The 27,446-nt window shown below is 36.8% G+C and overlaps 1 long non-coding RNA gene and 1 pseudogene across 1 annotated transcript in view; one reads left to right on the forward strand and one right to left on the reverse strand.

Moving 5' to 3' along the window:
• Positions 1-27,446, forward strand: part of LOC138836808 (uncharacterized) — a 64,492-nt gene that overhangs the window by 15,147 nt on the left and 21,899 nt on the right. The window lies entirely within an intron of this gene.
• Positions 19,781-26,608, reverse strand: LOC138837036 (GATA zinc finger domain-containing protein 1 pseudogene; annotated as a pseudogene).

Here is a 27,446-nt window from a genome sequence, read left to right on the forward strand (position 1 = left end):
ATTATGTTTAATATTCCATAATGACTTCTTAACTTAGTTTAGCTGTGGCTTTTTAAATTTATTTTAGCTGCATGGCCCCATTCCCTTTGAATTCACTTCTTTGTAATCACTTGGATTTCCTTTAGCAGTTTATCAGCTTTCTCACTGGAATTCTTCATTTCTCTCTGTATTTCCCGCTTTCTCATATTTCTTGTATTTCTTTGTTAGGTCTTTTTAAAATGTTTTTTTTAATTGTAAAAAGATTGTACAGAGGGGTTACAGTCACATAACTAAGGTAATGAGTACATTTCCTATCAATCATTGTTACCTCCTCCTTTGTTTTTCCCCTACCATCCCTGCCCTCCCACTTCCCTAACTCCTCCCTCCCTGCTTCCCTGTCCAACCCCTGCCCCACCGAAGTTGTAAAGTTTGTTTTCAACATATGCCTTGTACATCTCATTGTTACAATGCGTCTACCTGTGTCTTTATTTCAGCATTTTATTATTTCCTTCCCCTCCCCCAATTAGAAAAATGTATATACAAGATGCCGGGCACCAGAAACAAATACAGTGAAAACAGGGGTTGTACCATGGGGAAGAACATACCAAAGAAACAAAAAGAAACCATATAGTACATTATAAATATGTTAAAAACAATAGCAAGAAAGAAAAAAACCACTTGTGCCCCTATCTTGGGGTTTATTTCACTTAACATCATCTTATACAGTCATATTAAGGGCTTTTAGAAGCTGAAGTCTCAGTATTGTAAGTGAACTAGGTGTTCAGTGGTTTGTACATTATTTCCCACCACTGCATATGGGGAATATCTTAGCTTTCATATATTGGTAAATAAAAATTGAGTTAAATACTTAGGGTAGAGTAAGACCTTTAATAGCTTTATCTATACACCCAGTCCTATTGTAGGTAGTGGAGCTGGGTTTTTGTATGATAATGAAAGTGTTAGATTTAAGCTATTTCAGGTAAAAGATATGATGAAAGAAATATGGAATGAGTATAATGGTGTCATATGGATCCGAATATGTTCCATGTAGGTATATAGTTCACTTGAGAGAGAAGTGGTGATATCAGGCATTAGATATATGTGTGAAAGAGGAGGGTTCTAGGATAAGGTAACTGTGAAGTGGGATTGGTTTCCAAAAAAAGAAGTCAGGATCCAAAAACAGAAAAACAATTATAAAAGAAAGGAATAAGAAGAAACAGGAATATAACAAATATCTTGCAAACAACCCAAATATTAAAAAGAACAAAATTTTAAAAAGAACTCAAACCATGTCAATCCAAATCTCTGATAGACACAATATACTAAAGACAAAAAGTGCCATTGCATGCCAGTGGGTCATATCTATGATCCTAGCTACTTAGGAGTTTGAGATCTGAGGATCACAGTTCAAAGCCAGTGCCGGCAAAAAAAATCCATGAGACTCTATCTCTAATTAATTACAGAAAAAAATGGAAGTGGCACTATGGCTCAAGTGGTAGAGCACTAGCTTTGAGCAAAAGGAGCCCAAGAACAGGACCCAGGCCGAGAGTTCAAGCCCTATGACCAGTGCAAAGAAAAAAAATCCCCAAAGTTTTCATATTCTGTCTTTGTTCAGGTTAGGGTATAATTTGTTGTCCACTAACTTCTCTTTTTACGATGATCTTCACTCCCAGTCACAAAATCCTCTCAGTGGGCTGGGAAGGTAGCTCAGTGATAGAGTGCTTGCCTTGAATGCATGAGGCCCTGGGTTCGATTCCTCAGCACCACATAAGCAAAAAGAAAAAAAGCCGGAAGTGGTGCTGTGGCTCAAGTTGTAGAGCGCTAGCCTTGAGCTGAAGAGCTGATGGACAGTGCCCAGGCCCAGAGTTCAGGCCCCAGGACCGGACCCCCCCCAAAAAAACAAACCCCAAATCCTCTCAGTTACCTAGCTTGAATTAATGCAATCCCTTCAGTGAAGGAGGAAGTGCTGTGTTGCTTATGAAACTTCACTCTCAGGATTTTATGTATGACTTTGTAGTGTTCTAGGATGAAGTGAATTACAAGAAACCTCTAAAGTTGCTGTCTGTGTGCTGAATAAACTACTGGTGCTGTTTTGTTTCCAGTCAGCCCTAGGCTATAAGAGGCTCACCCTAGGGTTGGGAAGGTGGCTCAGTGATAGAGAACTTGCCTTGCATAAATGAGGCCCTGGGTTCGATTCCTCAACACCACATAAGCAGAAAAAAAAGCCAGAAGTGGTGCTCAAGTGGTAGAGCACTAGCCTTGAGCTGAAGAGCTGATGGACAGTGCCCAGGCCCAGAGTTCAGGCCCACAACCGGACACCCTCCCACCCCCCAAAAAAGAGGCTCACCCAATAATCTTCCACCTCTGCCCTGCAGGCCTGTGCATATAGGCATCTACCAAAATCTTATACTCTCTTCTGGATTTGACCAGTTGCACTGCATGTGTGATATGTTATGTTGGGAACTGGGTTATAACTATTTGGCAGTGATACTTCTGGGACCCACTAAGTCAGTGCAGTTTTGTGTTCTGTGAATTTTTAGCAGCCCTGTCTCTGGCTCTGTAGATCTTGGTGAATGCTGCAGGTTGGGTAGGGGAGTGTGATTCACTTGCCTTGATTATTGGCATGGCTTTTTTTCTTGGATATATCTGGTGGTATAATTATTGTTGTAGCATGAGATTCTCCTTGGGTACAGTATAGAGTTCCTTTGTGTACTGCTCTTCTGTTGTTCTCAGTGAATGGCTGTTACTATCTGTGCCATGGATTTTCTCATACCTCCAAATGCTGTTTTGCTATTTTTGTTTGCTTTATCAAATGTGGAAGATATGGACACACCAGGAGATTTAAAAGAAAAAAACACACCTGGACTGGGAAGGTGGCTCAGTGGTAGAGCACTTGTCTTGCATGCATGAGGCCCTGGGTTTGATTCTTCAGCACCACATAAGCTGGGGGAAAAATGCCGGAAATGGTGCTGTGGCTCATGTGGTAGAGTGCTGGCCTTGAGCTGAACAGCTGAGGGACAGTGCCCAGGCCCAAAATTCAGGCCCCAAGACCTACCCCCCTAAAAAACAACAACACAACACACCTGGATTTATGCAGGTGCAGCAGAACTCTAACCTTGTCAGTATCTGTTTGTGTAAAGATTTTTACTTGGATGGTTTTATTCTCCACTGTTTGGAAGCATAAAATTCAATATGTGATGTCTACTAGACTCTGTTTGTCCTTTGTTATGGAATCTTGGCTTAAACAGAACTTCCTGCTAAATTTCTGCACCTCCTCTTGTTTTAAGGAAACTCCTATTTTCTTCCTTAATTGATTATTTCAAAAATTTTTATATTTCATATTTTACCCTCAATATTAGTGTTACATAGACTGACTTTAGGAAGCTTTTCCTTCAGTTGAAACCTATATGACTATGAGAGTGAAAGAAAATTTAAAAGAAAGATAAAAGTCTGGATTGTTATTGTAGAGGTTCGATAAGATATTGACTGAGAAAAGACACATCTTTTATCATATAATGAAAGATTGTAATATAAGTAAAATAAATTGAAGAACATCAAGAGAATACACAAGTTTGGAGGAGGTGTGTATTCAGTTTACTGGCTATAAACAATGTGTTATAAGTATGAAACCATTAATACAGCCTTAGGTACCCACCCGGTAGTGTATTTTGGGAGATGCAAAAACTGATGCTGTATAGGGGAATTGATTTGTTTTCTCCACCTATTAAAGAATTAAAAGGCAAGACATAATTTAAGGTAAACAGAGTAAGTTTATTTGAAAATGCAAGGAAATGAAAGTATGATGAATGCATGAAGTGAAAGTAAGGAGATTATCTATCTGTAGAGGGGAGATTGCAGTAAAGTCCTCTCAGGACATTTTTTCTACTTTTTCCTTTTATTATCTTTAAGTAATTGTACAAAGGACTTGCCATTTAACAAAGCAGTTAATGGATATAATATATCTTCCTCAGCTATCCCTTTCAACTTTCACATCCATTACTCCCCTGTCCACCCCATCCTTCACTTTTCTTAATTGTGTAAGATATACATTGGATTCTTTTTTTAAAAATATTTTTGTTGTGTCCTAAATAGTTGTACAAAGAAGTTGTCAATCAGCAAAGCAGTTTGTGAATGTAGTGCCACCTCTTTCAACCCATCGCTTCCTCACTTTTGTTAATTTTTTAGGATGTATATTGATTTTTTTTGGCAGAGGGTGGTTTTTATAATATTGAGCTCCTCCCTTTTCTCCACTCTCTGTATTTGGGTAGATTGGTTAATGGCTTATACATGTGCTTTTTGTCTTTGCACTAGTTTAGTGGGAACACAGCATTTGAGCAGTAACTCACAGCTTTTATGGGAATAAGTATTTTATCAGGAGCTGATAAAACTCCATGCTGGGACACATGGTATCTGTAACTATAGTATGGCCCTTACTTTCTATCCTTACCTACCTTTCTCAGTCCTTCTTTGATGGGAACCCAAGTGTCATTAGGAAACAGGGACAATGACTTTCTGCTGAGAGATGTCAAAGGGGTTAAGGTAGTCTGGGATCTTCCAGGAAGTGTCTTTTAGGCAGACAGCATGTGGTTTGTGTGCTGTTCAAATGGACCACAGTAAAACTGCTAGACCAGTTTATATTAAACTATTTTTAATGGCCACTTGTAGGTTGGTGGACTCCAATCTAGATGAAACAAACCCAAGAAGTAGGTAAAGAATATAGGGACCAAATCATAGCAGAATTTTTATACTAAATAGGGATCCTAGGGAAGACAGCAATGGAGAGAATCATAATCAGGTACGATCTCAAAAATGCCATCCAAAATAGTTTTCTCTCTAATTTGAGATTCCTCTTGAATTAGTATATTAGATTAGACTTGTAACAATCTGTTACTCTTTAACAAAAGTGTTCCTTTAGCATGGAATAATCCTTTTCCCCATTGAATATATTAAAGGTATTCTATTTTGTGAAATCACAGTTATTAGGGAGTCAATCTGTCCTTATAGGTTTACAAACATTTGGGCTATGATTCTGGAACTAAGCCCGATATATTTCCAATTAGATATCCTTCTTCTAAAATGGTGCACATGCCCATGCATGGGAAGAGATATCTAGGTTTGTACTGAAACCTAGCTTTAGAAATAGGAGATGAGGGGTTGGGAAGGTGGCTCTGTGGTAGAGTGCTTGCCTTGCATGCATGAAGCCAGAAGTGGCACTGTGGCTCAAGTGGTAAGCACTAGCCTTGAGCTGAAATGCTGAGGGACAATGCCCAGGCCTACAGTTCAGGCCCCACAACCGACAAAAAAAGGAAATAGGAGGTGACATAAATGTAAAAGTGTGTATTTCAGTTTGGGGGGTTACAGGCTTTAGCATCAGGTAATAATGTTTAGTGACTTTTTTTTTTTGGTCATGGAGCTTGAAACTCTTGAGCTCTTCAGCTCAAGGCAAGCATTCTACCATGTGAGCCACAGTGACACTTCCGGTTTTCTGGTGGTTTCTTGGAGAGAGAGTCTCATGGATATTCCCGCCCAGGCTGGCTTTGAACTGCAATCCTCAGATCTCAGCCTCCTGAGTAGCTAGGATTACAGGTGTGAGCCACAAGCTCTCAGCTAGCATGCATTTTATTAAAGAGCAAGGACAAGCCAGTGCCTGGAACTTTTTTTTAACCTCTTGAGTTTAGTAGTTTCAAAGAGGCAAGTAAGCTTGACTCCATTTGGAAATTAACAGCGTCCATTCTTATTTGAGCATTTTTCTCCCATTCTGTCTTTGTATGGTCCCTTCTAAAATACAATAAACTTTGTCTTAGTAGATCTGTCCTTCTTGCTGGTGTAATGTTCCAGTTAGTGTATTTTATATTGCTGAGATAAAATATCCCAGCTGATGTGATCCCATGTTGGATGTGAGAGACTGACAGGTCAAATGAGAGAGAGAGAGAGAGTTTGCCAAAAATTTATTTTCATCAAATTTAAGCAAAGGAAATATCAATAGAAATAGCATCCAAGCAGATCTTCCCTAATACACTTTAAGTTAAAAAAGTTAAGTTTTGACAAGTACTTGTGATGTTGTGGGAAACCCACACCAGGGCTTTTCTAGAAGCTAGTTTTATTGGTGTGCCAGAGGCCCAAGCTGACTTGTGTCCAAATGCTGAGGCTTAGAACAAAGGATACTTGGCTTAATTAAATGCCTTTGTAAGCTAGTTACTGAAGAAAGACAGCATTATCTATTGTGATTATCAAAGAACAGAATGGCTAGCAATGGGAAGTTTCTAACTCACAAATGCAGCAAATAAGTCCTGAAAGAGTGAGTTGGTGGTGTTAAGTGGTGGGTAGCTCTAGCAGGAAAAAAGACAATTTATAATAGTGGCTAGTCTTGACAAGGTAAAACTTGTTCCCTGTCCCTTAGACTTTCTCTACCCTATTACATTTCTTTCTTCAACCTAACCAGTATCAAAGATCATCATCCTGATTTAGAGGCTTGTATTTTCGTAGCTTCATTACATTGGTTATTGTCTTTTTATAATGACCTTCATAATGGTTTTTGTTAGATCACACTATCAAGAGAACTGAGCAGGGTAATAATATATCTGCTCCCAAGACAAGGATCATTGCCTGTATTAGGTTATTTAATCTACCCAAGGTAGATAACTACCCTCCATGCAGATAATTTGGATTTCATACTTTCTGAATTGGGATGTATTCATGGGAAGTCTTCATCATCCTGTCTGTGATTTTTTTTATAACCTTTACCTTATTATTAATTTGTAAATAATAGTTACTTCAGTTGAATTTCTTACCTACACCTCCTCAAAGGCAAGTAAATAGTATAATGCTAAGGGGTTTTGGTATACCACCTTGCCTGCTTTGTTTTGCTATTTTTTTTGCCTATGTGTTATGGGCTTGTAGTTATAATCACAGTTTCCATGTGGAGCCAAATAATGTGATTCAGCATACAAATCAGGGCATAATAGTCCCACGACTGTTTTGCCCAAGAGACAGAACCATAATACTGAATGACTTGCTCATTATATTTTGTTTTTAATTTTATGGGAACCCCACTTTTGTTCTTTTACTCTTGGTTTATATATGAGAACTTCCAACTTTTTACACTGTCTGAGGGAATCAAGTAGAAGGACAGCTTGATTGTGAATAGTATGCAAGAAATCAGCTGCTGAGTAACAGTATGTAAGAGTACATTCCTTGGGTGCTCACCTGGGTGCTACCTGGAGGTTGGGGAAATTCACTAGAGGGTGAGATTGGGGTTTCCTGTGTGATTTGGAATTCTCCATAATTGAGTCTTTTGGGCAGTGTTATAAAACTTTTGTCTTACACAAGTTAAACCTCCCACTGAATTAGTGAACTGGCCTTTTGCGGAAGAGGTACAATAATTTCTGATAATAGAAGTTTTAAAATCAGGCACTTTTTCCTGGTTGGGGCAAGTGATTATTAAAGGAGTGCTATGATATGATCCAGCTCTTTCTCTGTCCATGGCCAATAGTCTTCCAGGTTGGTATCCCCACAAAAATAGCATATAGTGACCTTCAGTCTGGTTATAGACTTAGCTAGTTAGAAGAACAGGTCTTTAGCCTTTATAAAGATGAGAAACTCACACCACAATTTTTCATATAATGACAGAAAGATTTTGTATTAGGAATTCACATGGGTGATTGTGAGAAGTTTGAAATATAGTAAGATCATTGTATCTTTACTTATATGTATGTGTGTATGCTGGTCCTGAGGCTGGAATCAGGGACTGGGCACTACCTCTGAGCTCTCAAGGCTAGCACTCTAGCTCTTGAGCCACAGTTCTATTGCCAGCATTTTTTTGGGCGGTTAATTGGAGATGAGTCTCAAGGACTCTCAAAGCCCACATTGGCTTTGACCTGAGATCTGAGGATCTCAGCCTTCTGAGTAGCTGTGATTACAGACCTCAGCTGCAGGCTGTACCCCCCACCCTTAAAAAAATCAGTTTGATTGTCAATTGAGTTTCCTGTCCCTTGCTTGAGTGAAATTTTCACGTGCTTAGTGTGCAGTCAGAAGTTCCTTTTTTCTGGTGAAGGGCAGTAGTTTTGTTTTCCCTGCTAATTTGTCCATTTCCTATAATTTTAGTATGGGCAGAAGATACCTTCATAGTATGCACAGCCAAGCTAAGAACTAGTATGCTCTTCATACATATATTTTCATCTAGCTTATAGGTAATTTTTCAGGTTAGGCATGTGAGAAGTCCCAAACAGCAATGTTTTTAGATATTATACCCAGGCTTGTTTGGGTCACTAAAAAAACTATGGACATTTAATCATTGTTCTTGAGGTTGGTAGTTAGGGTTGAAACAGGTATGTTGATTATTGTGGGAGCATAGTGAATAGTTAGTACGGTTGTAGGTGAAGCCCTCTATGGACTGTGCTTGCACAAAAGTAGCAAAAATGGAGAGTTACTCCCTGTTATGTAGTCCTTCTTTTGCTACTACAGGAAGAGCCATCCGTCTGTGGTACTGACTGAAAATGCATCAGAGGATTAAATCTTCCATGGGAAATAACTTGAGTAACCATGGTTAAAATTTGAAAGCAGCAACAGACTAAACTATCACATTATTTCTATTGCACACAGCATTTTAGTATATTAAGACTGACATCACTGTAGGTGCTGCTAAGCTTATGTCATTACAATTAGGAATGCATGGGTACATGTTGGCTTGGTGTAGTATCATTAAATTAGGGAGTACCAGCTTGGTATACTGTCTTCTTCAGCATTGTATCTTAGAAGGCTTTTGCAGAACAGAAATATATGGATAGTCACAATTAGCATTATAGTTTTACATACTTAGTTATATAATGACCATTTAAAAGACCTTGAAATAGAAACTTAAATGAGTCTTGATTTAATTAATCCTCAATTTTTTAAGTGGTCAAATGATTGATACTAGTCAACAAAAATATACAATTACTTACCAGACAGATCACATTCTTTATTTTAATATATCAACATCTACATATAAAATTACAAATAAATAACTTCACATGGGGAGAAAAATAGAAATAAATGCTAGGCAACACAAAAGATAGCAAACCAAAAAGATTCATACACATACATAGCCTATGTCTTGAGGTTCAACATCCTTCCATAGATACCTATAAAAATCAGAATATGAGGGTAAATGAGAGGCCATTATGATTTAGAAACAGGTAGAATGTGTTGTTGGAAAGGTTAGAAGATTTAGAATGAAGAAACAAGATTTAATCATGCAATAGAAGATAAATTATTATATTGGAGTAAGCATTCAAGAGAAGACAATAAAAATAACAAATTGGGAGCTGTGGATTCAGTTCACTAGCTTTAAACATAGTGTTATAGTTTTACTACAAAATGTCTACCAGAGATAGGTTCCTATCTGGTAGCATTATTTTGAGATGTTGTCTAAGGGAACAGATTATTCCCCTCCACATATTACAGAATTGAGATAAACTGAGTAAATTTATTTGAAAATTAAAGGAAAGGTATGAATGGAAAATAGCCTTTTTATCCAAAGAGGGGACTCAGAGGAGTCCAGTGGAGCCCTCTCAGAGAGCGGCTTTTATATTATGGGGTTCCTCTTTTATTTCCTCTTCTTAGCTTTGTACAAATTTGTTGAAGGCTTGTAGATAGCTTGTCCCTACTTTGTCATTGGTTGACTGTTCACCCAGGGCATTATGAGAAGCATTTAAGCAGGAGCTCACAGTATTATGGAAAGAAGAAATACTATGGGAATAAGAAGTACCATAACGGGATGCATTACCTGCCACTATGTTACACTCTTCACCTTTTATCCTTAAATTCCTGTTTCCCTCTGTCGCTAATCCTCCCTCTCTGATGGAAAACTTAACTTGCACTTAAGGAATAGGGGCAATGACTGTTCCAGGCTACTTTCTGTTGTGAGGGGAGAGTGGAGTAAGGTGGAAGAAGGGTCTTTCAGGCATATAGCATGCAGTATATGTGCTGTTCCTATGGACTACAGTAAAATTGCAAAGGACAGTTTCTATGAAGCTACTTTTTTATGACAATTTGCCACTTGATGGACTTCTGATCTAGAAGAATCAAATTTAACAATCAGATAGGTAATAGAGGTGCCAAATGTTGTCAGAATTACTGAATAAAGCAAGGATGTCAGGAAAGGTAGTATTCAAGACAACCTGTACCAAGAATCTCCACTGAGAGCCATCCTTATGTAGCTTCTTTAAGTTGACAGGCCTTGTGAATTATTGTGTTTATTGGTTTGAACTCCATCAGTTCTGACATCCCAAGCCTTTCCTCTGTGTCCCCCTTTCTGTATTTAAAAACTTTGTTTTGTGAAATCACATCTGCTAGGGAATCAATCTGTTCCTGTAGATTTATAATGGTTTGGAATAAGTCATTGGCTATTCTAGCAACACATTGTAGGCTAGAGCCAAAGGAAAAAATTCTTTTTTTTTTTTACTAGAGGCTTGATGTTATTTCAAGTTGGCAAGGAGAATCTGGGTTTTTCCTGGAGCTGTAGAAATAGTAAGTAACAGAAAGGCAAGGGCACAAGTTCCTTCTCCTGGGAGCATAGATAAGCATAAAGATCAGGTGGCAGTGCTTATGAATTCTTGTTCTTGACCAATCAACATTTGTTAACTCTGAAAGGGCTATTAGAAGTGACTCCATGTAAAATCTTAGAGCATCCCTTCTTACCTGAACAGTTACCTTTTCAGCTGACTCTGTGTGCTCGGTATATACCAGGACAAGTTTTATTATAACTGTTCCCTTTTGTTTTTGAGGTAGTGTCCCAGTTAGTGTTCTTGTTCATTGTTTTGATGAGATATTCCAGTTAGTATAATCCATTGTCGGAGAAAGGATTCACACAGGTCAATTGTGAGAGTCTGTGTCAAGAAAATTGGCCAAATTTCAGTAAAAGTGAGTTAATAGAATTAACTTCCAAGCCAAGATTACCTTGAACCCATTAAGTTTGAAAAGCTAATTTTGACAAATAATTCCTTGTAAGAAACATCCCTATGTAGTCCTGACTGCAAATAAGAATAAGACTTAATCTGCAATAGCAAAAGATACAAGAGTAGCTATGGCTAAAATTTAAAAGAGCAACAGAATACACAATTTAATTGTTTTCATTGTATATAGTATGTTAGAATATTCATTCTGATTGACATCATTTTAGTTGCCAGTAAATTTTTTGAGTACAATTAGGGATATATGCACCAAAGTTTGATTTGTGTGGTATAATTTAAAGGGTATCTGCTTGGTATCCTGTCTTTGTCAGTTTTGTATCCTACAAAAGTTTTCTACTTGGAGAACTGAAATATATAGACAGCAACAATTCACATTATATTTTTATATACTTACTTGTAAGCTGACCACTAAAAGACCTCGAGATAGACAGACACTTGATTGAATTTTACCTAAGACAGTTTTCAGGTGGTCAATAGCTTGACACACTAGTTAATAGTACACAGGGAATTACTTTGATAAGTAATATTTTCTGTCAGTTTTACAATATTCTTAAGACATACCACCATTATAGACAAGAATTGGTGGCTAGTTTAGCTTCATTATATTGACCTTGATTTATACATAATCATTTAAATTACAACCAATCTAATCACATTCAAAAATTTTGTAAGTTCTATCTAATCTCTATTTGGAAACATACTCAGACCTTCTATTATTATCTATTATTACCAGACCTTCTATTATTATTAACATTTGGATATATCTTTTAATTTTGTTAGATAACCACTTAAGATAAATTTGTCTCTTTTAAAGTTTTTTCCTTATACAAAATTAGCAGCCTTCTAAAAGCATATCCTCTATATGTACTCTTCACTGTCATTGTCATGTTAGTAGTTTAAAATGTCTTTGAAACAACCTTTGAATTAAATACTATATTGTTTTTAAAGAAAATAAAATGCTCTGTATCTACAAAGAAAAGCAATCTTATACTGGTATTTTTAATGCAAATGTTACTGTTAAAATCTCTATACACTGTCAAAAACCAAATCTCAAAACCTTGTTTGACACTTGAGTTTAAAATTGTACCCTTTATCCCCTATCTCCCCAGAATTAATTTCTGAAAGAATGTATTTTGATTAAACCTGATTGAGATATGATGTCCAACTCTTCTAATAGCATAATGTATTAAAAAATGCTTACATACATGTGTACGTGTACTTGAGTTATGCATAAATATTGGGCTCAAAAATGAAAAACGGTCAAAATATTTGTTTTCTATTCTAGTGACAAAGGCTTTACACACTGCTTGATTGGTGAATACACAAAAATAAATATGTGTAAATATTAGTTTAGGGTATAATTAGAAAAACTTTTTAATCATAAAATAATTACTATTTAAAAAGTTAAGGTCTGAGAATGGAATCAAGATAGGAGCCTCTCTAAAATTAGAGAGAAAATGCCTTTGGAGGAACAAGATTAGACAGATTTGTTTCTGCTTTAACTAGTATCACAAAGATGGAGTGAATACCTTTCTGGGAACATTGAACCACAAAGTTTGTCCAGAGTTAGAGCAAGAAAACATGGTTAATTTCTTAAAAAAGAGGATCCACTGGAGACTTAACCATCTAAAACCTCTCTCTAGGAAAAGATCTTAAGTCACTTTTTGATTTTTGATTGACAGGCTAGTACCATAAGGTGGATGAGAGAAACCACATGTCCTGTGCTAAAAGGACAAAGGACACCATAAAGGATCAGAAAAGAGCTAGACATCATTGTAGATCATCTGGAAAAAGGTCATAAGTACCGATGAGAGAAATCCTAAAAACAAATAGAACTTTAAACAAATGCTGTTAACCATGAATAGAATATTAAAAGGACTAATTTGATAGAGAACTGAGCTTTATATTGGCATATTAAATTGATCTTTGAGCATTCTCTTGGTGAGCCTTCATCTGCCTAAGATCTTGTAAAGAGAGTATGTGATATACTCAAATCTGATTTTTGTGCTCATTCAGACTTTGTTTCCTCAGGGTTGGAAGGGAAGTATATTCTAACTTAGGCCATGGCCTTTAAGAAGGGATTATTTTTCAAGGCAAGAAGGCCAGTGCTGCCAGGACCTTCCTTCTGTGGGGTCTTGTTTTAATTTTTTTCAGGCTTTAAGGGATATTATGGCCAATCTTCAGCAAAAGGTTTTATTTTATGCTCTGGAAATCTTAACTTTCCCAGTGTTTCATGTTACATTTGCTTCTTTTTTTTTCTTTATTTGCCTAGCAATTGTTTTTCCTTCTCTCAAAAATTTTGGTATTGTGTCATAATTAGAAGAAGCAATTGACCAAGGGATATCTTCTTAAGGTATATATTGCCTGACCCAATTCCTGTGTTCCCTTTTCTGTGATTCCTGGCCACTGTGATGTGAACTCCTTTAATTTACCATTTATTTCCCTGGTTGATTAATTAACATCTCCAAAATTAGGAACCAATATAATATTTTTCCATCTTAAGTGATTGTATGATGCATTTGGTCACAGTGAAGAGACAAGTAGTTAATATAGAAAATTGGTAGCAAAAGTGGGGTTGTTGATGATGTGCTTCAGAAATCTTTGGAATTGTTTTGCAGAAAGTATTTTAAATAGTTTTGAGTGGTTAGCTAGAATCCCTTATAATGCTGCCAGCCAAACTTAGTGGGTAAATCTGTTGGAATCTAAACAAATCAGACTACAGATAGAAATGTGGATAGTAAAAACTCGTTTGTTTCATATGTAAAAAGGACACTATTAGAAATTGTATTTTAACATCATATTAAACAATAGTTTCCTTGTTCCACCTGCCCAAACACTTACAGCCTACTGTATTGATCGTCAGGCAGATCTGGACACTATAAGACTATGCTAAAGACCTTGGTGTTAATTTTAACAATAATCAAATTGATGAGATTCTGGGAAACTTTGAAAGTGTGGATGATATACAGTTTGGGATGTGAAATGGCCAACAGATTTTGGGAGCAAAAATTTTGGGGTAGTGTGTTACAATGAATATAAATGGTTAATCACATACTCATATGTTAAGAGTTTTGAAACCCTGAAATTCAGTCCCCGTAACTCAACAAAAATGTTCTAGTAATGAGATCTGGGTCTCATAAATAAAGAAATAAATATTTACTAATTTTTCCAGGCAAAATGTGGGCCCATGGGCTGTCCCCAAGCACAGTCTAGTGGGTTGGGAGTTAAAGGATATTTTTTAAAAAGAATATCCTTTTTACTTTTGTGAAAGTTTTAAAATTTTATTGATCATTTCACATAAATTTCAATCCTCACATATTTGTACAACAAACTTCATTATTAAAATGTTTATTTATGTGTAATTTTGATCAGAGTAACCTTATTTTGTGATACGAAGGCTAAACAATCTTTACAGTTTAATTCCTTGTTGTACCAAATGTTCTTTTACTTCCAAGTTCAGTAAAATAAGGAGTTTTATGGGAGTTTTAAAGACAATCTTGAATTCTTTCATATGAAGGATAGGACAGGGAGATAAAGAGGAAAATTATATTCTTAAGAATTATGTAAGAACAATATAACAGTTTGCTAAAATTATAGCAGTGACCATATATAGGTGAATTTTACTTTATGATCTGAGAGTTAATATTAGCAATTAAGGTTGGGGAAAGAAGAGCTTTGTATTGGCAATATCTTGGCTATCATGTAACCTCAGTCATACTTGGAAATTTAAGTTATTCCAAAGTTAATGGATGTAGCTTTTTTTGTCAGTCATGGAGCCTGAACTCAGGCCTGAGCACTGTCCCTCAGCTCTTCAACTCAAGGCTAGCGCTCTACCACTTGAACCACAGTGCCACTTCCAGCATTTTTTGGGGGTCTGGTCGTGGGGCCTGAACTCTGGGCCTGGGTGCTGTCCCTCAGCTCTTCAGCTCAAGGCTAGTGCTCTACCACTTGAGCCACAGTGCCACTTCCGGCTTTTTTCTTTTTGCTTATGTGGTGCTGAGGAATTGAACTCAGGGCCTCAGGCATGCAAGGCAAGTGCTCTACCACTGAGCCACCTTCCCAGCCCCACTTCCAGTATTTTCTGTGGTACTGAGGAGTCAAACCCAGGGCCTCATGCATGCAAGACAAGCACTCTACAACTGAACCACCTTCCCAGCCCCTGATACAGCTTTTGAATATGTTTGTTACCTGATAGGTTCTGGTATTGTGAAAAGAGCCATTGATGTTTCTGACATCATTTGCTCAGAATAGATTGGTGAACTCAGAATTCTATGCATGTAGAATTAATTCAACTGTTCAAAAAAATTTAAAACAATTGGACATGCCAGATGAGTCATAATATATTACAAACCTTTAAATTATTATCACAACTCTCTACACAACACAAGATCATAATTAGGAGAAATTTACACCCAAATCAGGGTCCTATACTTTTCATATTTACTACTAAGTTTCAACAGAGAAAAAACACTAAGAGGCACAACCGAAAACGAAGGCAAACTGGACCTTAAACAACTACATGTGAAATCAAATTCAGGAAAATAGAGATAATTTTCAGAGAAAAAGTTACTTTCTTAGAGTAACCAACAAAGAAATATGCAAAATGATAGCTATAGAAACATGAAAAAAATTTCAAAAGCTAAATGAGATACACATCAGAAATAGCTTCATAATATCAGTGAATAATAAGCCTGACATATAATTAGCAATAGAAATTCAGAAGAAAAATAAGCACACACATATTTTTAGAGTACAGTATCCCTGATAAAAGCCATAGTATCACTAAGAAAATCCATAGTCCAACACAAATAGGAAAATTTGGTGCCAAAATAACTGCAGACACCAGAATCAGAGCAAAAAAAATTTGCTGTAATAGTGACCCAATATCATCTAAGCTATAGAAATATTCTCAACATTAAAGTTGTACTAATAGCATTAAAAAAGATGGCCAATAAAATATGTAAAATTGTTTAATGTAGATTAGCAAAAATATAGTACCTATCACATTTCCTACTCCTGTGAAATTATTTGTATATAGATTATGGGAGCCCTTGAAAAAATAAATACCTGGAAGTGTAGCACATTAAAAACAATTTTGCAAACTAATAGATGATAGAGATTAACAGTACAGTGGAGCAAATTAAACAAGGCAGTAAACTCTCAGGTGCCTTTCTTCATATAGAATAATTCATTCATAAATTTTTTTAAATGCTAGAAAGTAATACTTAACACTGACATTGTAGGACGATCCATCAATGCTTCTCACATGGTTTGCTCAGGATAGATTGGTATAATTAGAATTCCACTTTATTGTACAATAAGTTTAGTTAAACAATTGTCAAAAAATTGGGAAATGCTTTGTAATACTTATAGTGAATTAAATTTCCATATGATAAACAATATTACTTAATATACTCCCATTATTTAATAATACTCCCACTAGCTATTTCACAATAGAGTATTCAATAGTATTCTTCCAAAACGAATTCATCTTATCATATATAGATAATATAATAATGAACAAGACATGGAAATATTAGCAGCATAAAAAGGCAAGTAATTGAGGAATTTAGAAAGTGAATGTGAATTATTGAGGGAATGAAAATCAGACAAGATATCACTTGCAAATTTTTAGTAGTTACATGGTCATTATATTTCAGAGATACACCAAAGACAGTGACTGACAAAACTATGGCAATAGAGGCACTATATCTAACCAGGAAACAAAAGCCAGACAAACTACTACATATAAAACTGCAAAGAAGTCACAGTACTTCACAGGGGGAGCAATATAACAATATGCAGTAAGAACACTGAGTATATCTTTTCCTTCCAAACAACTCTACATTATGCAACACTTATGGCTCAATTGAAATTAGATATGATGGCACAAGATTATGGCCCCCAGTCATTAAGGACCAAGAAAATAATTTCTTCCAGAAGGGTTACACAGAAGAGAATTTCCACATACATCAAAAAGTACATATTTTTGAAAAATATATTTGGCTAGCTTTTGAGTTATTAAACAATATGGATGCTGAGTGCTGATGCCTCATGCTTATAGTATTAGCAACTCAAGTTGATGAGATTTGAGGATCTAGGTTCAAAGCCAGCCCAGGACAGGAAAGACCATTAGATATGTATCTGCAATTAATTGACTGAAAACTGGAAGTGGAGCTGTGGCTCAATGTGGTAGAGCCCTAGCCTTGAGTGAAAATGCTCAAGGACAGAAACCCCATGGCTGATCAAGATAAAAACGAGCGAGATACTTATTACCATATGATGTATGGTACCTTTGCTGCAGTACATAGAGCTGTGTCCTCAAGAGTTCGCTGGTATCCAGATTGATCAAAACCTGGGCAAAAGCTGGGCACTGGTGGCTCATGCTTGTAATCCTAGCTACTGAGGAGGCTGAGATCTGAGAATCTTGGTTTGAAGCCAACATGGGCAGACAAATCCCAGAGACTCTTATCTCCAATTTACCAGCAAAATGTCAAAAGTAAAGGCATGAATCAAGTGGTACAATGCCAAGTGTGAGTTCAAGCTCATATACTCATAAAGAAGTGTCTGCCTGGAAATGGTAGACACAAAGATGGGATGCTAGCTTGAAAGGGCCAGCCAGGGCTCCTCATAGAGGAGAAGATACACAAGATGGAGAGAGACTTGCCGGAAATTGTTCTGAGGGCAGAACATATCCACCCCAAAACTGGGAAATGGGGTCCTGCCTGGTCAAAGATCCCCCATCATGGCTGATTGAGCTGTATCAGCCGGGAGTGAGACTTGCCAGAATTCGTTCTGAGGGCAGAACATATCCACCCCTAAACTGGGAAATGGGGTCCTGCCTGGTCAAATAACCTCCCTAATGCCTGGTTGAGACGGGTTAGCCCCCGTGGCCCAAGGATAGCAGCATGCCCCAAACCTCAGGACGACACATGCCTCATGGAGTAAGGTACCTCACTGTCTGCACGACATGCAGAAATCATTGCTGTGGTACTCGCACTCAGTCTGTAATTGAGCAACAGGCGATATGTATTTACAGGATGTCACAGATGGTGAAGCCTTGTGATCACACAAATGGACACATAATGTTTATGAACACATAATGCTTATGAAATCAGTGGCAAAGATCTTCAGAATTAGAAGAATTTAGAATTAGAAGAAGCTCACAATATTTAGCATAATGATCATATTCAAATTGGCCTAACAAATGTATAATTCAGAAAATAACCATTTACAGCAGCCAGTTAGGTATATTAACACAAAATATTAAGGTAGAGAGCCAAATATTAAACCCTACAGTGACACAAATAATCACAGATGTACACTTTCATCTAGAACACACAAAAAGGGGAAGACGGCACAAGTAAAATTCCTAAGCTGTCAAGTATTAAAATACAAAGGAAAGAAAGCAAAGGGACAATGAATAAGGCCCATAAGGTAAAATCACATCATAGGACATTTCAACTATACATAGTACCTATGAGCACTTGTGGAGGCTAATAAGAAGAGTAGCTGGCATAAGATCAGTAGTAAGGATATGAGGAAGACAAAACCTTACTGATAAAATTTAAATTTAAATAGAATAAAGTCATAAAAAACATAATAGGTGTACACATCTAATTCAATAATAGAATAGTATAATAGACATAAAATATGTATTTCATATATAGAAAACATTGTATAGAATGAAATTTCAAAAGAAGAACTTTACATACAAGTCAGGTACATTTAATTATTAGGAACATATATAGAAAGCTTTAATATTTTATTTATAAGGGAATTAGAGTAATTATCAGAATTTCCAGCATTACAAATAAACTTTCTTCAGGCCTATTTTAATCTGAATTAGTAATAATCATTAAAGGAAGCCCACACTACTTTTTTTTATTGTTGATCAAGGCAACATTTTATTTGATTAAACCTTTGAGCAGAAATCTAAAACTGAATATTTTGTAGTTATATAAAAATATTATCCATTTTTTGAGTTTCTGGAAGTAAATTATGAAGAAAAACAGATGGTGCCTACTCCTAATGGTCTTTCAGAAATTGCAACCTTTGCCTGGGAAGATACACAAACAGAAAGTTAACATTCACCTTCAAATACATGACTTATTGAGGCATGAATCAAGTGGTACAATGCCAAGTGTGAGGTTCAAGCCCATGTACTGACAAAGAAATGTCTGCCTGGAAATAGTAGACACAAAGACAGGATGCTAGCTTGAAAGGGCCAACCAGGGCTCCTCATAGAGAAGATACGGAAGATGGAGAGAGACTTGCTGGAAATTGTTCAGAGGGCAGAACATATCCACCCCAAAACAGGGAAATGGGGTCCTGCCTGATCAAAGAACCTCCATCATGACTGGTTGAGCTGAATCTGCCCCAAGTGAGACTTGCCAGAATTTGTTAACAATTACTAGGTCATTGGGAACACACTTTTTAGTTTCCCATATAAGAATTTTATGGGCTGAGCTCTGGTGGCTCCCTGTAATCCTAGCTACTTAGCAGCTAAGGATCATGGTTCAAAGCCAGGCCAGGGAAGAAAGTCCATGAGATTCTTATCTCCAATTAACCACTAGAAAACTGGAAGTGGAGCTGTGGCTCAAAGTGGTAGAGCACTAGCCTTGAGCAAAAAGAGCTCAGAGACAGCACCTAAGCCTCATGTTCAAGCCCCACGACTGACCAAAAAAAGCAATTCGTGGAAGAAGTATCTGGTATTTTTCAGAGTTGTATAAATACAAGAAAATGAAAAATCCACTTTTGGGTTTTTTTGTTAGTTTTGAACCCAGGGTCTTAGGCATGCTGGGTAAGGGATATATTACTGAGTTTCCCAGCCTCGGTTTTAGTTGTAACTACAAGTGGTTGGTAACTGTCTCCTAATCATTATTGCAGGAGTAGGTCCAACATGAGTCCATATATAGCCCTTTTCTGGTCTGGTGGAGACAGTGGGAAATGGTGGTGACCTTGACTTGAAATAGAAGGTGCATGACAAACAAATTCCAAGTATTCCATCTTCCTTGGAAGGTCTTCCTCTGGCCATATGATATAAGACACAGGATCAAACTGATCTGTGGGGCTAGAGAGAGTGGGAATGAGCTACGTCAGTGCTGCGCTCTTCTCTCAATACTGGTCCTAGATAAAACCCCTGATCTGAGCATAGTAGAGCCTTCCATGTTGTTCATCAATCACAGAAACATCACCATTTTGGTAATATATTCCCTTGTAGAACATTGATTCTGCAGTGATGATGGTGGAAACAGTCTCAGGAGCTTTGATGGGATTTTTTTAAATTTAAAAATATGTCTTCACCCTTTTCCTTTAGTGGAAACTTTCTTTCTGGCAGCTTTTTAAATAAATGAATAAATAGAAATAATCAGAAACAAAATAATATAGTACCTTATATGGTGCTTATCAATACAAAAAGATTAACTCACAGTAAGTCTTGGTGGTCCAAGAGGTGAAAATAGCTATGGAGCAGCATTATCAAAATGCGCATTAAAACAAAAAATAGTCAATGATTTCAGCCCAAATGACTAGGTTGACAAGTGAAGTAATCTTCGGCCATACTGAAATCCACTGGCTTCTGGATTACTGTAGCTATAATAGCAAGTAGCAGTGTCACATCCTGAACAGAATTCAGTAGGATTAGCATCTGCAGTTTTTTGTACAACTCTAGCATTCATGTTTGTCTGAACACTAAGCTGTGATAAAATTGTGATGAGCTATCAGCCTTGTGTTGTCATATGCACACAAATTTATGCCAGTATAACTATCACATGTTAATAGTCTTATCCTCTAAGGCATCATTATTGCCCCACTGTTACTATTGAACCTGTACATAAAATGCAGTCACTAACTCTTCAGTGACTAACAAAACAAAATGTAGCATAGATAGAAAGCACCTTTGCCATATGGTTCCCACATGGATGGAATCTGGTATATATACCACATAACAGTTGGCAAAAATTTCTGCATAAAATTTGAGTGTATGACATGTGAGTCACGCTGTGTTCAAAGTAGAAAAAAATTACTTGACACCTGAAAACTTGGACGAAATTGGACAAAAGTCCAATTCATATAAATTAGAACCAAAAGAAATTGGCTTCTGTATAAACATACACATGTTTATACATATACAGTGAGAAATAGAAACATGTCAACCTCATACCCTAGGTTAGTTATTGCATGTCTGGCATACCAAATTTAATTGGCATATAAAGATATACAATCTCTGGAGCCATAGCAGAAAAATGAGTCTGGAGAAATATATACAATTATAAGCAGTTTTGGTATCTTTTAGAGTAAATATGTGGGGCTAGAGAGAGTGGGAATGAGCTACGTCAGTGCTGCGCTCTTCTCTCAATACTGGTCCTAGATAAAATCCCTGATCTGAGCATAGTAGAGCTTTCCATGTTGTTCATCAATCACAGAAACATCATCACCATTTTGGTGGAAAAATGTTATTTTTTCCATACTAGTCCTCTTCAGGCACGAATAAAATAATTGAGAAATTGAAGATATTAAAAAATAGCAGCTAATAATGCTTGATATGAAATGTATTGATTACAATATTCATGTAACTGTAACTCCTCTGTTCAGTGTATTTACAATCAAAAACAAAAAAATGAAAAAGGAAAAAATAAAAGAAATTAGCATGCCATTGAAAATGTTGAATAAATACAGAGGATTTTATCTAAGGGGGTTCAGTATCTAGGTACAGATGATAGGTAGCACCTAAGCTACCTATCCCCATCATAATCCAGAAAATGTTGCTGGCTGGAATCTCAAAAATGAACTCTGTGCTCTTTGCAAAGAACAAATTCCCTGCTCACATAATCTTCAGTGAGACTCAGGGAGGGAAGGGAGGATACAATTCTCAATCACTGTCATGATAACGAATTGATACCCTTCCACTCCTTGTTTTTCCAAAGCGCTTGTTATATTTATTCCTGAACTTATGTCTTGATTTCTGAGTTTTAAACCTAGCTCTAGAAAATGTGTCCTGCTTTCATGCAGCAAGAGCAAATGGTAATGGAATAGATTAATTTGTACATTCCATTCACAAATGGAATGTGCTACCTCTTCACTTGAAGTTTTCTTTTGGTTAAGTCATGTGAGTCCAAGGATGTAATTGTGTTATGTCTTTAGTGTGGGTGTTTATGAAGAAGATGACCATTTGGATTTTTAGTCACTAGAAGCAGGAAAGGATTATATATATATATATATATATATTTTTTTTTTTTTTTTTGTCGGTCGTGGGGCTTGAACTCTGGGCCTAGACGCTGTCCCTCAGCTCTTCAGCTCAAGGCGAGCGCTCTACCACTTGAGCTACAGCGCCACTTCCGGTTTTCTGGTGGTTTATTGGAGATAGGAGTCTCACAGTCTCTCCTGCCCGGGCTGGCTTTGAACCGCGATCCTCAGATCTCAGCCTCCTGAGTAGCTAGGATTACAGGCGTGAGCCACCGGCGCCCGGCTAGGATTATATTTATAAAGGCGATAGGTGAATTGAAAGTGAATAGATGTACTGTGTGGTAGAAGATGAAGTGAACTTTTTGAGTGAGCTGTTGGAGGAGTTTATTTTCCCTCAGTCTCTGGATAAGTTCTTGCTAATCCGTAGATAATATTGGTTATTTAATAATATTAGTTTATTTATCTTATATGTTGAGGTAGGAAGCACGAATTGAGAATGAGAAATACTGGTGGCAACTTTTAATATCTTATAATAGTACTTTTCAGTTGAGATAAATATTACTTTATCTTACCAAGCTGCCTTAATTTTATTGTTTGCTACACTGAGTAAAAGGCCAACTGATTAAAGAACATTTGTGCATTTAGTGCTTTTTATATATATTTTCAATGGGCCTTCTAGAAAATTTGTGACAATTTATATTACTCTTAGTAATACATGAATTTATTTCATTTGATTGAAAATATGTTTCATTTTGTCTTTTGTGCCAGTACTGGGGAGGAAACTCAGGACCTTACTGGTACTTTGTAGCTTATTGTCCTCTACAACTTGAGCTATACCTCTACTTGTAGCTTTTTGGTGTATAATTAGAAATGAGAGTCTTAAGGACATTCTTGCTTGGGCTGTCTTTGAACTAAGATCCTCAGCCTTCTGAGATGCTATGATTAAAAGTGTGAGCCACCACTGTAGAATAGAAAGATTTCATTTTAGTGAGTTTTGAAAAACAACGAAAAAAATTGTCATATTCATTTGGTTGCCTGCAGACTTGTATCTAAAGGCTTTAAAAAACCTTTTTAAAAGTTTATGATATTAACTATCAAATGTATTGTATTTACCAATTTTTGTACATATCATACTATTGTGTTGGAATCAAGAACTTTTTAAAATACAGGATATGACTTTTTTAGAACTTCAGTGTTGTTTGAATTCATTTTCTGTGTGCGTGTCATAGATCATCTCTTAAATATATACACAACTCTTCTTACTTTTATTCTCATTACATCACTCAATATTCAATTTACTTTAACTCAAGTACATGAAATTTGTTCATGACTTCTCCTGTACCCTGTAACACTAACAGAATCTATCCTGTACCCTTGACTTTTGAAAAAAAATAAGTAATTAGTATAAATATATGAATTTTCCTGAGAGACTTTCTGTTCTAGAATGTTATAATTCACCATAGTAGGAGTAGTTCAGAGATGAAGGGGAAGTTCTGTTGGAATAATTGTAAGTATTTTACGATATAGGTTGGGAAGTATTGAGAGTTGGTATTTACAGGACAGGTTAGTGGGGAGATGAAGTGAGTTATTCAGGGGAGGGGAAAGGTATCTAATGTTGTATTGACCCCGTTTTGTGAACATGTGGAGAAAAGAATAAATGCATACACAGATGTTTAGGTGCAAACTTCAGTAATAGGGAGTCTGAGAGAATGACAAGGAAAAAAGAGAAAGGATATTAGAAGAAGAGAAAGAAGTACATTAGCCAATAGGACATTCAGAAGCAGGAAACAGAAGACTGAAATAAAAAACACAACAAAGGAAATAGAACAGAAAAACAAATGATCATTATTTGAGCAGATTATTAGCAGGTAGTTTGTTATTGAAAAAAATTAGGGAATGGAGGTGGGAGATACATGAGTAATATGTATTACTGTATACAGGGACTGAAACTCAGATATGTGATAGCAATAATTGTTGGGAATTATGGTTCTGATAAGATGGTTTCCAGAAGTGGAGCTGTGGCTCGAAGTAGTAGAGCATCATCCATGAAAAAAAGAGGTCAGAGACAGTGTCTAGGCCCAGAGTTCAAACCCTGTGACTGCACCAAAAAAAAAGAAAAAAAGGAAGAAAGGAACAATTGGTGGTAATTATAGTGGAGATACATTCATTTCCCTTAAGAAGAGCAAGGAAGAAAAAATGGGGAAAATGTGGTAAGATTGAAAGGTGAATCACCTCCTTCTGATTTACAACTTGGAGAAACCAGAGTTAATCTTATACAGATTAATAGCTAATAGGCTTACAAAGAGTAATTTTAAGAATCTTTAGCTGTAGCTTTCCTTGTTAAACCAGACTCTGGGAGATGGTGTACTGTCGTTCTCCAAAATACTTTTGAGTATAGTAGTCTTGTCAATGGTCTTTTCAGGCTGTTGTAAGATGGCTGCCCATTATCCTCTCTAGGTTACTGGGATCCCTTAACATTTTACACAGTTGGGATCTACAGCCCAATTTGAAAGAGGATTAAGTTGTAGAAACTATGGTTCAGATGTGATGGTTTCCATTTTAAAAAGAAAAAGAGAAAGAAAACAAACAGAAAGGGGGGGTGCAATATAGAAGTCAAGAAATACATAGATGGTTGATTGGTGTGATTGATAAGTCTGTTAGCTGGCAATGAACAAATAGACCACCCAATACATTTGAACCAATAAAGTGTTAATGACTTATTGTCTTTCATACAGCAATTGTGAAGTCTTAGTTGATTTTATAATGTCTTCTGTGTACATTGCAACATGTTTAGTTTTGCTACCCTAAGAAGTCCTCTTAAGTGGACCTCTTAAAAATATTTGCTTTCTCAGAATCAATTGCCATGTTTTGAGACAAGCAGCTGTTTGTCATAGAACTTAAGGTTTTATTTTGGTTGATAATGAGGCCTCAACTGACATAGGAGAACAGTTGTGTGTATGAATACAGTTACCCAGTGCTTTACTCTCAGCTAAATCTATTAACTAATGAATGAATAAATAACACTCTGAGTGGTAGCCATTGTGTTATATTTATTTTGAGGGCAGAAGATGATAATCCTATACTCATACTTAGTGGAACAATTGAAGAACCTTTCAAGAAGAGAGTAGCAAGTTTCCAGGTTTAATAATTCTCAATGTAGGCTATGGTTAGAGGTGATCACACAAAGTAGAGAGACATGTCCATAGTTGATTCAGGAAAACTAGATAAGGGAAAGCAAAAGAACAATTTTATTCCTTTGACCTTTCTTATTAATCAGTTATTAAAGAATTTAAAAAGAGTAATAATTTATGCTCTACATTTGATTTAAAAGTGTTGTACATACACACACACACACACACACACACACACACACACACACACACACACACACACACACACACACACACACACACACACACACACACACACACAACATTTTCATTATCTGCTCATAGAGCATTGGGCTGTTTGATTTCCTTGGTTATAGTAAACTGTGAAGCAACAAACAGATGTTCAAGAGTCTTTACTGCAAACTGACTTGTAATATTCAGGATAGATGACCAAAAATGGTATTGCTTGATCACAAGCTAGTTGTATGTTGAGTTTTTAGGAATATTCAATCTGTCTTCCTGAATATTACACTACATTCATCCCCACTAACAATATAATAAAGCTCCTTTTTCCTCAACTCACAACCAGCACTTATTGTTTGTATACTTGATATAGGATGATTTCACAGGGGTGAGATGAAATCTCAATATTACTTTGATTCATATTAAAATGAGAATTTTGAGCATTTCCTCATGTCTTTATTGGTAATTCTTTCTTCTTTTTGCGAGAAATTCTGTGGTTTCTTTGTGCATTCATTGGTTTACTGAATTAGGACAGCTTAGTTTCAGAGTGCCTTGTCTGTTGTGGATATTATGCCCTTGTCAGATGTATAGCTGATAAAGACATTTCATTTTGAGATCTTCTGCCCAGATAAGGATCCCCAAAGACCACCAAGGAACTGATTCTGATGCAAGCACATGAGAGTCGTTTATTACAAGCTCCAGCCTGGACTCACAACCGTCACCTGTGGAGTGGGTCAGAGTTGAGAGCCCTGACTTCCAGTTTAGCAGGAATTTTACTGTGGTTACAGCAAGGGTAGGGGGTTTCCAAATTAAGGGTTACTTGATTGGTTAACATTTAGGGAATGAACCTTGTAACAATCTTATTGGCTAGCGTGCATGAGCTAAGTGGTTAAGCAGCAAACTATGTTAACTATGTTATCTTAAACATCTGGAGCTTTAGTTACCTTCCTGTCATCCACTGATGGCTATTGCTAGGCTATAGCTAGGGCAGAATGTTATTAGGACATTTTGCAGTTTTTCCAGGAACCTGAGTTCATAATTTCAGTAAAAGTCCTCACAATGGATACTTTCAGTAAAGGCCTTCAAAATGGAGTCTAAGTCCAGAATGGCTGTACTTTGGCTAAGGCCAAAGTACATCAGTACATTGATTTTTTTTTTCTTGATTAAATACAAACTTTGCTATAAAGACACTTTTTGCCTTGTTACAAAATGATTTCTCAATTATCAATAAGCTGAACCCCTGGTCTGTATTCAGAAAGTTCCTTCCTAATATGCCAGTAGTTTTAGTGTTCCTCCTAGCCAGTCTTGTATTTGTTTCAAGATTTTAGGTCTTAAATTGAAGTGGTAGACAGTGTGACAGTCAAGAGATCCAGTTTTGTTTTTTTTTACATATGGATGTGTTATAAGGTGAATCATTCCAGAAGCCATATTTTTAATATAAAATATTGGAGTCTTTATTATACAATTAGGAGGCTACAGGCAGACCGTTGTTACAAAGGCCTGCAGCACTCAACTACACAAAACAGAATTAGGAAAAATGCGAGAGAAGAAGGAAAGAACAAATATAATACCAGCAAGCTAATTCAGCTCTGATGGAGAATGAAATTTGGGATGCCATGATGACCAGAGACAAGCCAGAAGACAGGACACAGGACAGGATCATGGAGACACGGTGGTAGAGGCAGCTAGGCTGGTCTGGGCCTAAATAGGGCCCAAGCCCAAGGCAGGGCCACAGGAAATTCCCAGTCCCAGGCAATGGACTGACAGATTCAGTAACCTCTCTCAGCCAAGTGCTGGCTACATGGTTCCAGGCATGCCCATCACTTGGGAAGCAGGTGATGGATGGGGGCATTTCCTTCCCCCAGCAAGAAGACAAGATGCTAGGCCCTGCCATCCAACCTTGTGGCCAATATGGTGCCAGCCATATTACTTCAGATATCCAATTTTCCTAACACCATTGGTTAAAGATTGCCAT

Source organism: Dipodomys merriami, unplaced genomic scaffold (genome assembly GCF_024711535.1).
Source record: "Dipodomys merriami isolate MVZ:Mamm:240054 unplaced genomic scaffold, mDipMer1.0.p SCAF_26, whole genome shotgun sequence".
Taxonomy (NCBI): domain Eukaryota; kingdom Metazoa; phylum Chordata; class Mammalia; order Rodentia; family Heteromyidae; genus Dipodomys; species Dipodomys merriami.